A 15,650-nucleotide genomic window follows, 5' to 3' on the forward strand; every position below is an offset into this window, starting at 1 on the left:
GACCCTGCCAGGTGTCCGCGGCCAGCACCGGCATGGACCCAGGGAACGTGCCCCCTCCCTGGCGGTCTGCAGCGGTGACCTCCCCCGGGGACGCCCTGACCTCGCGCTCAGCAAGCACTCGCCGCCTCTTGTAGAACCCGTTGTGGAGCCGCGGCCCCCACAGACAGCCTCTCAGCGGCGACAGCCAGAGAGGGGACAGTGCCGCCAGCAGGGCTCTGCCCGAGCTTACGTGCGGGCCACCCATCCTGTCTCTGCTCCCACATTCTGTGTTACCAGAATTATACCTGAGACGGGAAAGAAAATGAAAGTAGTCGTTTTCGGGCAGAGTTCCCTTCGAGCACCGTCTGCTGGAGACGACGGAGCTGCCCCCTCGGCTCTGCCCAGGGCTCGCTGGCTGCGGCCGAGTCGGATGGACACGCGCGCGCCGAACCCGAACCCAGAGATGCGTGTCCGTCACCGCGACGGCGGAGCTTCCCTAAGGGATCCCTTCTCGCGCCCTCCCGCCCTCCCTCTCTCCCTCTCTCTCTCCCTCTTCCTCCCCTCTGGCTCGCTCTCCCCTTTCTTTCTATGTCGGGTGATTTGAACAAAATCCCAGAATATGGCAAGAGGCCTCTAACAAGGGGAGAGAGAATTAAGCCAAATTAATTCCAGCAAAATAAGAGGAATTAGGCTCAATTTAAGCAGGTAACAGAAAAGAACCGAGCTGGTCTTTTCCTTTTTCCAGCAATGAGCCTGCATCAGCTCTTTCTTTTTTCTTTTTCTTTGTGGCCAAAAGGAAGGGCAACATGGCCGCCTTGGTTCCGAACGGCCCTCCCTCCAGTCTGCCCCCGCCGCACCCCCACCCCGGCCCCTGTTCCCTGGCCTGGGATTATGGGTTTGCAAGTCGCTGACCATGGTTGAATTTTATCATTATTAAGGTTCAGTGCTAACCTCCTCCCCTTATTTCCTTCCTATTTAAAGTTTCAGGGATAATAAATTCTTTTGATTTAGCAATTATTGGAGTACAGAATTAGTCAAACGCCAGCTTTGAGAACAAAGTAGACCGGGGACTGGGTGGGCTTGGCGGAGATGCCGACAGTATCCACAGGCTTCTGCTGAAAGATCTCGGGGAAATGGGCTTTGTTAAGTCTGAAATTGGATGGGTTTTAATTTAAGAGCATAGCTCCAACCCTCACCTCTCTCTGTGAGCAGAAGAATAGCTATGTTTGTGGGTGACATATTCCCCAAGTAAATTGTGCTAAACCACCACGCCGAAATCCATTCTATTGACTTGTGTGGGGCTGTGCTTTTCCAAGAACAACATTGAGTTGGCTAGTAATAAAAATAAATAAGAATTATATATCATTTCATCATTTTTTGTATTACACTTGCAAAATGCATAAGGATATAACACAACGTGTTGCAATATAGTTTTAGAAAACACAATGATAAAATTAATCCTTGATACAGAATAATGTATGTGGGTGGCTTGGAACAGAACAGCAGTGGGTGCTTTGAAGACGCCCAAGCCAGGTGCTGGACTGAGGGCCGTGCTCTTTTTCTGGTAGGGGTGGGGGGGACAGAACAGCCCTGTGGTGCCACCTGACCAGGACGCGGGGCCCCTCCCAGGGCCAGCACAGGACAGCTGGCCCCGCCTGCGGGCGTCGTGTGGGGCGGCTGCTGCCCTCCCCAGGCAGGCTGGAGCACCGCCTGGACCCTTCCCACCCACAGATACTCCTGGAGGCATCTCTCCTGCCTGGAGGCCGAGCCCTCTCGAGCTAGACCCTGTTGAAGGAAGAGACGGCCAGTGTCTCTGCCCACTAGGCACTGGGGGCGGGGGTGGGGAGAGGACAGGGCTGAGCCGCCCAGGACAAGTGTATGTGTGTTTGAGGTAGGGTCACTGTTTACGTTGCAGCCTTGGACTGGAATGGCTCCCGTGAGAGGTGGACAGAGGGCGACCCAGCCCGGGCCTTCAGTTCCCCCTGAGTCTCTACAGCAGACACGCTGCTCCATGCACCTGCCAGGCTCTGGGTGCAGACCTGCTGGGGGTGGGGAGCATCCCACCGTCCCTGCGAGCTCCGAGCTGGAGGTCCCAAGGGAATCCTGGTGGGGGCAGGGGCTGGGCTGTCCGGCTGCGGCATCTTCCCGCACCCTTCCCGGCGTCTGTCTCCCCCACGTGCGGCTGTTCACACGGATGCACAGAGGCACCAGCGAAGACGCGCTTGGCGAACACACGCGGAGAGGTGTGCGCACGTGGAGACGCACCCACAGGAGGCCCGTCCTGTCCCACTCCCAGGGCTCCTCTGTGTGGCACTTCCCCCTGCCCTGCCACGGCAGTGAGGACCCTAGAGTGGCCCCACCATCCTCTCTCCCTGGACCCCACCCCAGCCCCCCACAGATCGCCATCGCTGTCTCCCCTGGCCCTCATGCAGCCTCTCCCCGAGGGCCCTTCCTCACCTCACCTCACCTCATGGGCTCCTGTGAAACCTGCCTGGCATGACCCTTGACCTCCCACACTGCCACGCCCCCGACAGTGACTTGGGTCAAGAACCCCAGTGTCCTGACTCCTGGCTGGCCTCTGACCCTGCACTGCCTCAGAGGGCCCCTACCTGCCTCCCTAGCTAGGCTTGCTGGCAGCCTCTGAGGGTCCCCCAGAAAGATCAAACGAAGTCCCCGTATCAGACACTAGGCCTTGGGAGCCGGCTGCTAGGCCCCTGCCGGTGGGGGTCGGGGGGAAGGGGCGGCAGGGAGGCCCAAGGGGAGGGAGTTTGGTGGATGTGCGTGGACGGGTGTGGCCCCAGCACGACACTCAGCTCTCTGGCTGTTCAGCGGCATGGAGGGAACTGAGCGGGTACAGTCTGGAACTTGGGGACCCTGGGAGGCCCGGGGTGGGGCGGGGACGGTAGAAGACAGGGCCATTGGCTGCCTCGACCCGAGAAGGGCACAGGTAGGTCGTTGTGCTGTGGGGGGGGGCGGGGAGACCATGAAATTCCCCCTCCCGGTCTGTGCCGGGGGCTGTGCGAACTTCCTGCCCTGGTTCCCTTGGCCTATGTCACGCCCGCCCCTCTGATTTACATGTGGAGTGCTCAGCCGTTGGCATCGATGAGCTTCGAGGATGTGACCCCCTGACCTGCGTGTTTGCCCAAGCAGCCACACCTCTCGGTGCCCAGAGCGAAGCCTTGGTCACGAGGTGGTCGGCGGATCCTCCTTAGGGACATTCGTTACCTAGGCTGTCACAGGACCCCTCCTGGAAGGCCGTATCTGTCCTTGGAGGGGTCCCCACCACCGAGGTGGGTCGGATCCCAGCCCCGCAGTGCAGCTCTTTCAGGAAGCAGTAAATCGGCTCTGAGGGTCCCTTGGGGCCAGGTGTGCCGAAGGCCGTGGCAGGCCATGGGGCTGGGGCCGAGAGGCCACGTCCTGCACAAGTCCCCGGTGAGGACACTTTATTTAAGGCCCAGTAGCAGACGATCTGGGAACCGCACTGTCACGACTCAGTGTCTCAGAATGCCATAGCAATTTTAAAGTATGCGTCCACTTTTTGCCACATTTTAGATGTCCTTCCGCCTACAGAAGCCGTCAAATAAAAATTAATTTTGGTTTAAAAAAACCCATGCTGCCTATTTTTGACACTCAATGTCTGTTCATTTGCATGGGACACGTTCTTCCATAATGAATCATCATAACGCTTAAATTAAACACAGTAAAAGAATGGTTAATGCCATAACACGCTGACAATTTAACCTGGCCAATATTTTTATTGCCTTGTACAATAAACCTAACAGAGCACAACTTGCTTTTGACTGGTGGAAAATCGGTTATGAACCGCCAGGGAGCGGCCAATTTTTCAAATGCAGCCATTCAGTCATACTATAGCCACTAAGACTTTTTTTTTTCCCATACACTATTGCTGTTATAATCTTTTGAGGATATTTTATCACGGCAATAACCTCCTCAAAATCCGTCTTTACTGCAGTTAATGACGGGACAGCTGGAGCTATAACTGGGGTTGGCGTGGCCCCCAGCTATTAGCTAACAAACCAGTTGTTATCCACAGGTAACTACCCATTCATGGGGAATTTCTCGATGAAGTTCTTCCTCGGATCAAAGTTATTTTTTCCCCTTTCTGCCCCAGCCTCATGCCTCTCGGCGGGAGACGTGGGCGGTGGGAACTGGGGGCTCTCTCTCGGGGTCTGGGAGGCCAGCTGCTTGCCATGCCTTCTCTGCACCCGCGATGAGCGGGGCCGGCGTCTGCCACGTCGCTGGCTTGGGCAGGGCCCTCCTGACAAGACGTGGGGCACATGGGCGGAGGACGCTACTGTGCCGAGCTGCAGGGACAGAGAGCAGGGCTGACCCCCGGGAGCTGCTGAGGACAGGCGGGCCAGGCAGGCCTGGGGCGGTCCCCCGGTGTCTGCAGCAGAGGCAGAAACGGCTGAGGCAGGTGCAGGAGAGGTCCAGCGGGCTGACAGGCACCTTGCGTTTGATAAATCTCCGCATTTAGATTTATACATCCTCGTTTCCTGTGTGTTTCACTTTTGATCACCCTCGTAAAATGTGAGCTTTTTAAACTAGTGATTTAAAGTTATGAAATGTTCATCTGTTTTACAGTGAACATATTTTTTAAGGACAAGATTAGCAAATTTGGACCCTGGCACCAACGCTCAACACGTTAAAGCAGGAGATCAGCGTCGTGATTGAGCGTTGCAGGGTGACCCGAGTGCGGTTCGCAGAGGGGCCGTCATGGAGAATCTGAACCAAGGGACGGCGCGTTTCCGAAGGGACGGTGTCCCCTGGGCGCCCGCGGAGCCCTCCTGCAGAGGGGGCCGGCTGCCTCTGCTTCTGCAGCTGGGTTTCGCTCTTCCCGGTACTCAGCGTCAGGAGAAGCGGAGGGGTGCGGAGGCAGCGGTACCTGCCGTCACCTGTTGGCAGAGGCAGTGGGGAATTCGCAGGCTTCTTTCTCAGTGTTTACAGATTCGACTCCTGAAATCACAGTGCTGATTGCAGTAACTTTACATATGCGTCTTTAATAAGCAGGGCAAAACAAAAAAATTAATGTTTTTAAAAGTGAAATAAGGTTTTTCCAGCCTGGAGAGAAGACCAATTAAAACCACTTCAAATTCTTAAATGGGTTTTAATTTGAGAGAGTGTGGGATTCTTTTAAGAATACGAGTTTTGCTAAATATTTGAAATCACTATGTATCAGGCTTGTCTAAGCCCCAAGTTCCTTGGAAATTAAATAACACATTAAAAATGAGCAGTGTTCGTTTCTGAATTATCTGGCGGGTGACTCCCTGTGGCAGGGCCCAGGTCCCGGGAACGTGGAGTGTCGCTGCACGGAAGTTGGAAGGCGACCCGAGCATCTTGCAAACTCCCAGAGTCAAACGCTGCCACCACACTGAAGCAATTCTGTGATTTTAAATCATTTTGAATTTCATAAACCCAACTCTTTAACCTTTTGTAAATGACAAAAAGTGCAACACATTCTTAACATTTCTGATCATTCCGCACGATGCTGGCCCCATAAAGCTCATCTTTTCCAAATTTAAGCACTTAAAAATGTGAAGTGCTTCAATAAATTTAAATTGGCATATGCTATGCATATCAATGGGAAATGATTCTGGCGTTAGGGGCTGGAAGTGGTGAGCGAGGGCAAGCGAACCTGAGCGTCCATTGTCACAGGATTGATTTTTAATGACTCTCTATTGATTGGGCGCCTTTTAAACCTGCCGGCGGAGCTCGGTCTCGCATATCCATCACAAGCACCTGTGGCCTGACTCTTCCAGCCAGCGTCCATGACTTTGCCAGGAGGGCCTCCTGAGGAGACGCGGGTCCTCGAATCGGGCCTCCCGGGGACAAACGTCAGGTAGGGCAGCGCGTTGTCCAAGACACTCGTGGCTGAATCCAGGGCCCTGTCCTCCCTCTCGTCTGTCACTTCCTTTCCCTCGTCCTCCTCACCCTCCTGCCGCCTCTCCCGCCACCTCTGCTTTTCCGCTGGGCCATCTGCAGCGGGGAGTCTCCAGGTCCCTGGGGACGGGATGCTCCGTGAGCGGCACTCGTGAGCCCGTTTCCGTGGTCAGCGGATTCGCGGTGCCGGTGGGCCTCGCCTGGCCACAGAACCTGCCTGAATCGGGAGTGGGTCGGAGATGAGTACAAGTCCTGTTCGGGCGGGGGGCACCGGGCTGTCCTCGGATGCTTCTGGCTCTCTCTGTGCGGGCCGCCCTGGGTTACAGTCACTCGCGCCCTTGAAATTAGATGTGCCATGTGATCCGCCTTGCCCGGTAACTGTGAGAGGAAGTCACGTGTGGCACCGTAGGGCGTGGGTGCTCCTGCAGCCTGGGACCCAGAACGAGAAGGTGTGGGAGCAGAGCGGCCCCCACAGAGCCCTATAGACTGGAGGCTTCAACAACACACGTCTGTCCCCACCGTTCTAGAGGCCGGGAGCCCGGGGTCGGGGTGCTGCGTGGATGCCGGAGGCTGGGAGCCTGGGGTTGGGGTGCCGTGTGGCTGCCGGAGGCGGGAGTTCGGGATCATGGTGCCACATGGCTGAGAGCCTGCTTCTTAGTTTCCTTACATGGCGGAGAAAGGGAGCCCGGGCCCCTCACAGCCTTATGAGGGCGCCAGCCCTGCAACGGCTCCACCCCCACGACCTCATCCGAAGCTCACGACCTCCCAAGACCATCGCAGTGGGGATTAAGGCTTGAACTCATGAATTTTGGGAGAGGACAGTCAGCCCGTAGCAGCCAGCCAACCCTTGGTGGACTTTGAAAGAGAAGTAAACATTGGCTATTAAGAAGCATAAATATTTGGGGATTGTTTATTGACAGCGCAACCCGGGCAATCCTGCATGATTTGCAAATCAGCCTGAGAAACGAGGTCCTACCAGATGCAATACGGCTCTGTCCTTGCAGTGGGGGCGAGCAGTGGGGAGCAGCTCCCCGAGACATGGGGGGGCGGTGTACAGTGAGCTCTTATGATGCTGTGAGACCCTGGGCAAAACTCAGCTGAAGTAACTTAGGAGGCAGGAAATAAACCCGGGCTCTTGGGGAGAGTCGGGGGCAGGATGTTCACAGGTGCAGTAGTTACTGCCGGCCGCATCTGATGAGGTGATATAGGAGAAAAGGGAATTCTGGGAGCCCTGTCTGGTTTGCGGGCGGGACTGCAAGGGGCTTTAGGGACGGGCAGGGCCGGAGAATGCCACCGCTTGTCAGCCTGACTGTCAAAGCTGAAACTGAGGAACACTTTCCCTAGCGAAAGCTGACACATCCCAGCTTCAAAGAAGGGTAAAATTAAGAGAGCAGTGGCCACAGCCGTCAGCCAACCTCTGGATGGGTTAAATGAGCCAGCGAAAACTCGGAGGGCGGGCGCCCCTTTTCCGTACTGAGTATTTCTGGTTGGACAAAAGTTTTGAAGGAAAGAAAATGAAGATGACCTGCTCTCCCCAAGCTTGCCTGGTTCAAGTGTATGTTATGAAACTTGAGGACAGATACAGAGAGCAGCACGAAGTATCCCTCCCCGCTCTGTTTACAGAAGAGACGCACAGTCCACGAGTTCCTGTCTCCTGAACCCAGCAGAGAGCTCAAGCTTCAGGGAGACCGACTAAGCCAGAAGCTGGAGAGAGACCGGAGCCATGAGGGAGAGGAGGGGTGCGACATTTGCTTGCTTAGGGCAGAAGCCGCCAGAAGCTGGCCAGAGGAATTCAGCGAGGCTGGTAGACAACCGGCGGGGGCTGAGTGGACGCCGACAGGGCCAAGTCCGCCGGGGCTGCAGACGTGGGAGCACAAATCCCAGCAGACACGCGCAGAAGACGCGCGAAGATCCTGAGAAAGCTGCTTTTCTGCAGGCCCGGGAGAGGGGGGACAGCCACCGTGAGGGGAGCAACGCTCCAGCCACTGTCCGCCATCTCTCCTTTGGAACAGAAGTCTTCGTTCGAAGGAGGGAGGGCGTCGTCAGCCGCGGCCTTTCAGGCCGGTGGCGAAATCCGTCGCAGCTGCTACGAACATGGGGCTGAAGCTATTTCTTCGCACGGTGGTTTTTTCCCCCGTCTGATGTATTCGCAGAAGTGGCGCTGCTAAGCCCTAGGGCGGTCCTGTTTGCGTTCTTGAGGCATCTCCGAGCCGTTTGCCCTGCCGGCTGCGCCAACACTCGCTCCTCCCTGGCGTTTTGGGCGTAGACCTGCCGGCGAGCGTGAGGCCGAAGCTCTCCGAGCTTCCGACTGGCTCCCTGATGCCAAGTACCTTTGCAGGTGCTTGCTGGCCGTTTGGATGTCTTTGGAGAAACTCCTATTCATATTCTTTGCCCACTTTTAAATGGGGATCTTCTTCTTTTTATTATTGTATTGTAAGGGTTCTTTACGTATTCTTGATACAGATGCCTTAGTAGAAATATGATTTGCAAATATTTTTTTCCTTTTCTGGGTTCCCTTTTCACCCTATTGATAAAAGCCTTTGAAGCACAAAAGGTTTTAGTTTTTCTGAAGTCCAGTTAATTTTCTCTTTTGTTGCTTATGCTTTTGGTGTCATATCTAAGAGCCCATCACCAAATTCAAGGTCACGAAGATCTACCCCTATGTTTCCTCATGAATTTTCTCTCTTACGTTTAGGCCTTTGGTTTATTTCCAGTTAATTTTAGTGCTTCGTGCGAGGCGAGGGTCCACTTTTATCCTTTCGCATGCACATATCCAGTTGTCGGAAAGGCTGTTCTTTCCAGACTGTTCCAGAATGTTCTTGGCACTGATGTCAAAAATCGGTCGGCTAGACAGTGGGCTTCATTCTAGACTCTCAGCTCTGTCCCGCTGATCTACAGTCTCAGTCTGCCCTGGAGTCGGCACCACAGCGTCTCCATTATGCTGCTCCGTAGCGAATTCTGAAATTGCCAAGTGTGAGTCCTCCAACTTTGTTCTTCTTCATGCTTTTTGGCAGTCTGGGTCCCCTGCTATTTCATGTGATTTTTAGAACCAGCTAGTCAATTTCTCCAAAGAACCCAGATGAGATTCTAATAAGGACTGTGCTGAATCTATAGATCAATCTGGGGAGCATCACCATCTTGACAATAGTCTTTCCGTCCATCAAAATGGAACATTTTCCCGTTTATCTGCATCTTCTTTGATTCCTTTCAACAATACTTTGTAGTTGTCAGAGTATATACATTTTGCAATTCTTTTGTTATTTCTAAGCATTTTATTCTTTTGATGCTACTATCAAATAGAATTGTTTACTTAATTTGTCTTCGCGATTGTTCATTGCAAATGTTTAGGAATGCAGTTAATTTTTGTACAATGGTCTTTATCCTGCAACTTTACTGAACATAATTCTTGGCTCTAATGGTATTTTAGTGGTTTACTTAGTATTGCCCATATACGAGACCATGTCATCTGTGACTAGAGGTGGTTTTACTCCTCCTTTCTGAATGCGGATGCCTTTTATTTCTTTTTCTTGACTAATTGCCTTGGATAAAAGCTCTCATGCAAGGTTGAACAGAAATGTTGAGAGTGGATATTCATGTTTTGCTCTGATTCTAGGCAGAAAGTGTTGATCTTTTGTACTTGCGTGCGACGTTAGTTGTGGACTTTTTGTAGATGTCTTTATCAGGCTGAGGAAGTTCTCTCCTATGTCTAGTTTGTTGAGTGTTTTTATCATGCAAGGGTGCTGGATTTTGTCAAATGCTTTTTGTGTATCGATTGAGATGATTATGTGGTTTTCTCTTTTTATTCTAGTGCAGTGGGTACTCCAGTAGTTGGGGTTTGGATGTTAAACCAACTGTGCATTCCAGGGATAGATCCCACTTGGTCGTAGTGTGTAATTCTTTTCATACGTTGCTGGATTTGGTTTGCTGGTGTTTTTGTTGAGTATTTTTGCATCTGTAATAGTAAGAGATCAGTAGTTTTATTTGTTATGTCTTTGGTTTTGATATCAGGACAAAGCTGACTTTATCAAATGAGTTTGGGAGAATTCTTTCCTATTGTGTCTTTGGGAAGTGTCTGTGATGAGCTCTACCAAGTGAAGAGATCATTCTTGAAATGTCCGGTAGAATTCAGCAGTGAAGCCATCTGGGTATGTGGTTTTCTTTGCGAGTACTTTTAGACGACCCATTCAATCGTGACTTGCTGTAAGTCTATCCAGATTGTCTGTTTATTCTTTGGTCAATTTTTGTAGATTATGTCTTTGTAGGAATTGTCCATTTTATCAGAATTGTCTGATTTATTGACATGCAGCTGTTCATATTATTCCTTTATTTCTGTAAGGTCAATCATGACATCCCTTTTTTTCATTTCTGAGTCTAATAATTTGAGTCTTCTCCCTTTTTAAATGATCAGTATAGCCAAAGGTTTGTTATTTTTGTTGCTCTTTTCAAAGAATGAATTTTTGGTTTCAGTGATTTTTCTCTATTGTTTTTCTATTCTCTATAATTTCCACTCTATTTTTTTTTTTTATTGTTTCCTTCCATCCTTTAGGTTTAGTTTTCCAGGGTCCTGAGGTAGAAGATTAGGTTATTGAGATGAGATCTTTCTGCTTTTTTAAGATAGGAATTTGCGACTATAAATTTTCCTCTAAGCACTGTTGTAGCTGTGTCCCGTAAGTTTTGGTATGTTGTCACTTCTTTTCCCTTCATCTCAAAACACTTTATAATTGACATGTCGATTTCTTCTTTGACTCACAGGTTACATAGGAATGTGTCGTTTAATTTTCACATATTTGTGAGTTTCCCAGATTTCCTTTTGTTAATTGATTTATAATTTTATCCCACTATGTCTTACTCGGTCCTTTCTTCTAAGAGGCACAAATAAGTGAATTTATCAAAGTTGCAGGATACAAGGTCAATATGCGAAAAGCAGCCATATTTCTATTTACTCAAAATGTAGAATTGGAATTTGAGATTTGCAAAATAGTACCTGGTACAAAAAAAATGAAATCCTTAGGTATAAATCTATTAAAATCTGTATAGGAGCTGTATGCCGAAAATTATAAAGCACTGATGAAGGAAATTAACAAAAACCTAAATAAATGAAATAAATGGGTTGGAAGATTCAATATCGTTAAGTTGTTCGTTCTCCCCAAATCGATCTAAAGATTGACCGCGACCCTATTCAAAATTTCAGCAGGTTTTTTTTTTGTATATATCGACGTGCTTCCAGATTGTATGTGGAAAGGCAAAGGAATTAGAGCCAAAATAATGTGGAAAAGAGGAACAAAGTTGGAAGACTCGCACTACCCATTTACTGTACTTTTTACTGTGAAGCTACAGTAATCAGAACAACAAGCTATGGGTAAAATAGGAGTCACATAGACCAAGAGCGACAGCAGAGTCCAGAAGTAGATGTGCACAAATGGCTTTGACGAAGTCACAAAGGAAATTCAGTGGCGAAAGGGTAGTCTTTTCAAGAAATTGTGCGCAGACAGTTGGATATGCAAAGAAGTGGACCTTGACCCAGATCACATATCCTATAAAAAATCAAAATGAATTATAGACCTGAACGTAAAGTGTGTGACTGTAAAAACTATAAGAAACATGGGAATATCTTTGTGATCTCGAATTAGGCAGAATTTTTAGATATGTCACTGAAAGCAGGACCCAGTCGATAAAAAAAAAGAGAGACAAATTGGACTTTATCCAATTATCAAAATTAAAAACCGTTGCTCTGGAAAAGACACCGTTAAGAGAACAGAAAAACAAAACACAGGCTGGGAGAAAATATCTGCAGGTGACACATTTGTGACCAGGGACTTGTGTTCAGCAAAATAACTCACTTTTAAAATCGAACTGTAAGATAGCAAATGATCCAGTTTTTAAAATGAGCAAGAGATCTGAATAGATCCTTCCTCAGGGAAGACGTATAGATAGGAAATGAGCGCGTGGGAGGATTCCCACCATCCTCAGTCATTAGGGGACGCCAGTCTGAATTACGAGGCGGGATCGGCACACTCGTCCTAGGGTGGCTGAATGGAAAGCCTGGCCGGACCGGCGTCCGTGGCTGCAGAACACCTGGGACGCTGACGCGTTGCTCACGGGGCTGCCCGATGTTACAGCATCATGGAAAACAGTTTAGCAGCTTCGTAGGAAGTTTCCTATACCCAGGAACCCCGCTCCCGGGTAAATGACAACTTATGCTCACATCGAAACCTTTGCTCAAATGTCCATAGCAGCTCGATCTATGAGAGGCCACACTGGAAACTGGCGACGACATAGGCAGTGGGACTTGGTGGGCGGGAACGCTACTCAGCAGCAAGGAGTAAACCGTCTAAGCTAAGGACGTGCGTGGGTGACTCTTAAGTGCCCTTTGCCGAGTGACAGAAGCCAGAATCCACAGGGTTCACAGTGTACGATGCCATCTATGAGATGTTTTGGAAAAGGCAAAACAGGAGGGGTGGGGCCAGGAGCAGATCTTGGAGGAAGGGACGGACTGACTGCGCAGAGTCCATGCGAGAGGGTGTTGGAGACGAAACGTCATGACTGTGGGCTGGATGTTCGATTAGTTATTTGTTAGAATTCATGGAGCCGTCCATCGCTGAGTGTACGTTAAAACAACAGTAATAAGATATGGGAGGAATAAAAAAAAAAACGGGATACAAACTATGACAGATGAACCTAACTGTATTACAAATGATGACACAAGCACACTGAAGGGAGCAGGAAAGGAAAAACTAACCGAAGTTACTTTGTAAAATATTGAATATTTTGTTGGGTAATATAAGGATAAGGACAAAAAGAACTGTACACAGTGCTGTACTCTGGTAGTAACATTGTTTCTCGTGGGTTAACGATTCTGAAACTATGTGCATAGATGAGCTGAATAAATAACTAAGTACGTGGTAGATAATATCGGCTAGGTTGCTTACGTTAGAAAAAGACATCGCAAGTAAGAAAAGCAGAAAGGCTGAGAGGGGACCAGAGGACATGTGTGGACACACAGATAGACACAGACGTAAACAGAAATGCGTGCGCGTGCGGGGGCAGACGTCACACAGCTCCCGTGTCTGGGTTCTGAGATGAAGCCCAGCAGCAGTGGGCACACACAGTCCCCCGATCTTGGCTTCTAAGCACCACTCTTCGTGGAAAGAAGGGGCCAAGCTGGACGGGTTCCCTATGGCCAAGCTGGAGCAGTTTGAGCAACGAAGTAAATAGCCACAGTATTGAGTCGTAACCCAATAAAATACATATCTATGAGTCCGTGTCGATGTAAAGAAACAATCGAATAAACAAACACATGGGGGAGGAGGTACATCTCTTCCTCATGGAGGAGTCCCAGGTCTTCTCTAGATGCGGTAGGAGCGAGGAAAACTGAAGGTCACGTCATGATGACACAGCAGTCGTTGTGGGCAAGATCCACTGATGGATGCTACAGTTATGTGCGGGAAGTTTGAGCAGATACGGAATATCTGCATGGCCTCGACTTGCTCGTGCAGAAACCTGGGCAGCACCAGCTGCACAGTGATGAAGAGTCACATCACCAGAAGACGAGACATCCTGCAGCCGTGGACACGGTGCACGGAGACAGCCGTGCGGTCCCTGTGGCCTCCTGCCCAGATGCACGAGCTAAACCTGAGCAGGACCAGCGTCGTACAAACCCAGACTGAAGAACGGTCTAATGTGATCGAGCAGCACTCTTCCGTGTCAAGATCACACCAGGCAAGGGAGGATGGGGAAGTGTCCAGGTTGGGGGAGACTAAGGCATTGCATTTAGTGACTAAACGCAGTGCATGGCCCTGGCTTTCTCGGGTTCGGTCATGTTACTGGCCATACCCGATGTCGGCGTTAGGGAGGACGGGGGAACGAGACACGGGAACTGTCTGTGTTATTTTTGCAACAAGATTATTTCAAAATTAAAAATACAGCCAACAATAAGCAGAGAGGGCAGGAGGACGAGAATGGAGACATGCGGTTGCTTGGGGACTTTATCTCGGAGCCGTGCGCATCGTTATTGGCACGTGGCGTTCACTAGAAGCACGGAGATAAGCAGCTACGTTTGCCGGAGTGATATTACCCAAAGAATTGTCAGCCTGGGCTTTTAACAGGGGCCCCGACTGAGACTTAAAGTCACCCGTGGGCCCCCATGGTCTGTGGAAGGAAGTGTTTGGACAATCAGTTCAGGCCTAAGGAGGCCAAACTCAACAGCCACTTCAGCCAAGGCCAAAGAAAAAGCTTCCAGACGCCACAGCCAGGGCCTGGGAGGGCCTGCCCTGGAGCCGGATCAGAGCCTCATCATCTGGGGACAACTTCTTCCTCACCGTAGCCCCCACCCCGTGCCCCACAGGTCCGGCACGAAAGAGTAACCAGCGGTGGACTGAAGAGGTTTGGCTGAACCGGTCATCGCCAAGGTCAAGACCGACAGCTTCCCAGCATGCCTCACTCAGCCACTCGCTGGTCATAGCAGTTTACAGCCCAGCGGGAGTGTTCATGAAATTCCAGGACGTTCCAGAACGGAAACGCTTAACGCCGGCACCACTGGCACAGCAGCGAGTGCCCGTGCGAGCCCTCCGTGGCGGCGTAGCAGGGAGCCATCGTCCGTTATCGTCCCCCGCGGCCCCGCTGATCGCTCGCTGCGTCGGGTCGCAGTGTGGCCCTGAAGGAGTTAGATGAAATAGAGAACAGTGTCAATATCGTGTCAGCCACAGGTGAGAAACTGCACACCGGGATCGGCGTAATTCACTCGTTGGTTTATGGACACCGAGTCCTCCGGGGACCGTCACAAATCCACTTGATGTTCCTGAGTGTGAGATTTAGCATTCGGATCTTTGATTTAGCTGAGCGATGGACGGATGCCCGTGCAGCGGACCGCTCCCCGCAGGCGGTCCCTCTGCCTCGGCATCCACAGAGCAGCCCAGTCCGGTGCCGGCAGTACCTTGAGCTTGGGGCGGGCAGGCACCAGCCTGGGGGGCTATGTTTTGAGAAGGGTGCAGCTCCTGGTTCCCACTCCCACAGCCCTGAGGGTGCGAGGTGGGAGTGGGTGACCCAGGGGTCCCTGGAGACAGGGGCACGCAGGGCTTTCAGACTGCAGCTGGGGTCCTGGGGGGGCCCCAGGATCCACAGCCGCTCCCTGCTCTCCGGCTAGCTCAGCAGTGGACAGGAAGGGCTGGCGACGTGTGTCTGATCGCTTAGCCCAGGCGGGAGACATAACTCTGCGGATAATGGCTTGATGGATGGCGGTTCTCAGTTTCTTCCTCCAGGATTTCTGCGTGTCCCTCACACGGCTGCCTCGGTCCAGCTCTGAGTCTCTCCTTGATTTCTCATCATTTGCACCAGAAGTGGGGGAAGGAGGGACGGCAGGGGCTGCACCGCCTCAGTGTCCCCGGGGAGTGCGCGTGCGTGTGTGTGTGTGTGTGTGTGCGCGTGTGTGTGTGCGTGTGCGTGTGTGTGTGCGTGTGTGTGTGTGTGTGTGTGTGTGTGTGTGTGCTGCCGGTGGGGAGGAGGGGTTCTGTGCACACTGCTGGGGCCGGGATAAGAGTGGCGTGTCCACGTGAGTGTGCTTCAGGTGGCGCTGGCGTTAAATGATGATGTTTTAGCTGGGCTTGGTGACCGTCGCCCCGGGGGAGAAATCCCTTCCAGGGTTTGATCTCCCAGGGACGGTGAGGAAGGTTCGCGTCCCACCCCATGTCACACAGGGGACGCTGAGGCTCAGGGAGCTGTAGGGCGCCGAGGCCACGCAGCTCTGAAGCTGGGCTTCAGAATGGCGTCTGCAG

This window comes from Pteropus alecto, unplaced genomic scaffold, assembly GCF_000325575.1.
Source record: "Pteropus alecto unplaced genomic scaffold, ASM32557v1 scaffold89, whole genome shotgun sequence".
NCBI classification, from domain to species: domain Eukaryota; kingdom Metazoa; phylum Chordata; class Mammalia; order Chiroptera; family Pteropodidae; genus Pteropus; species Pteropus alecto.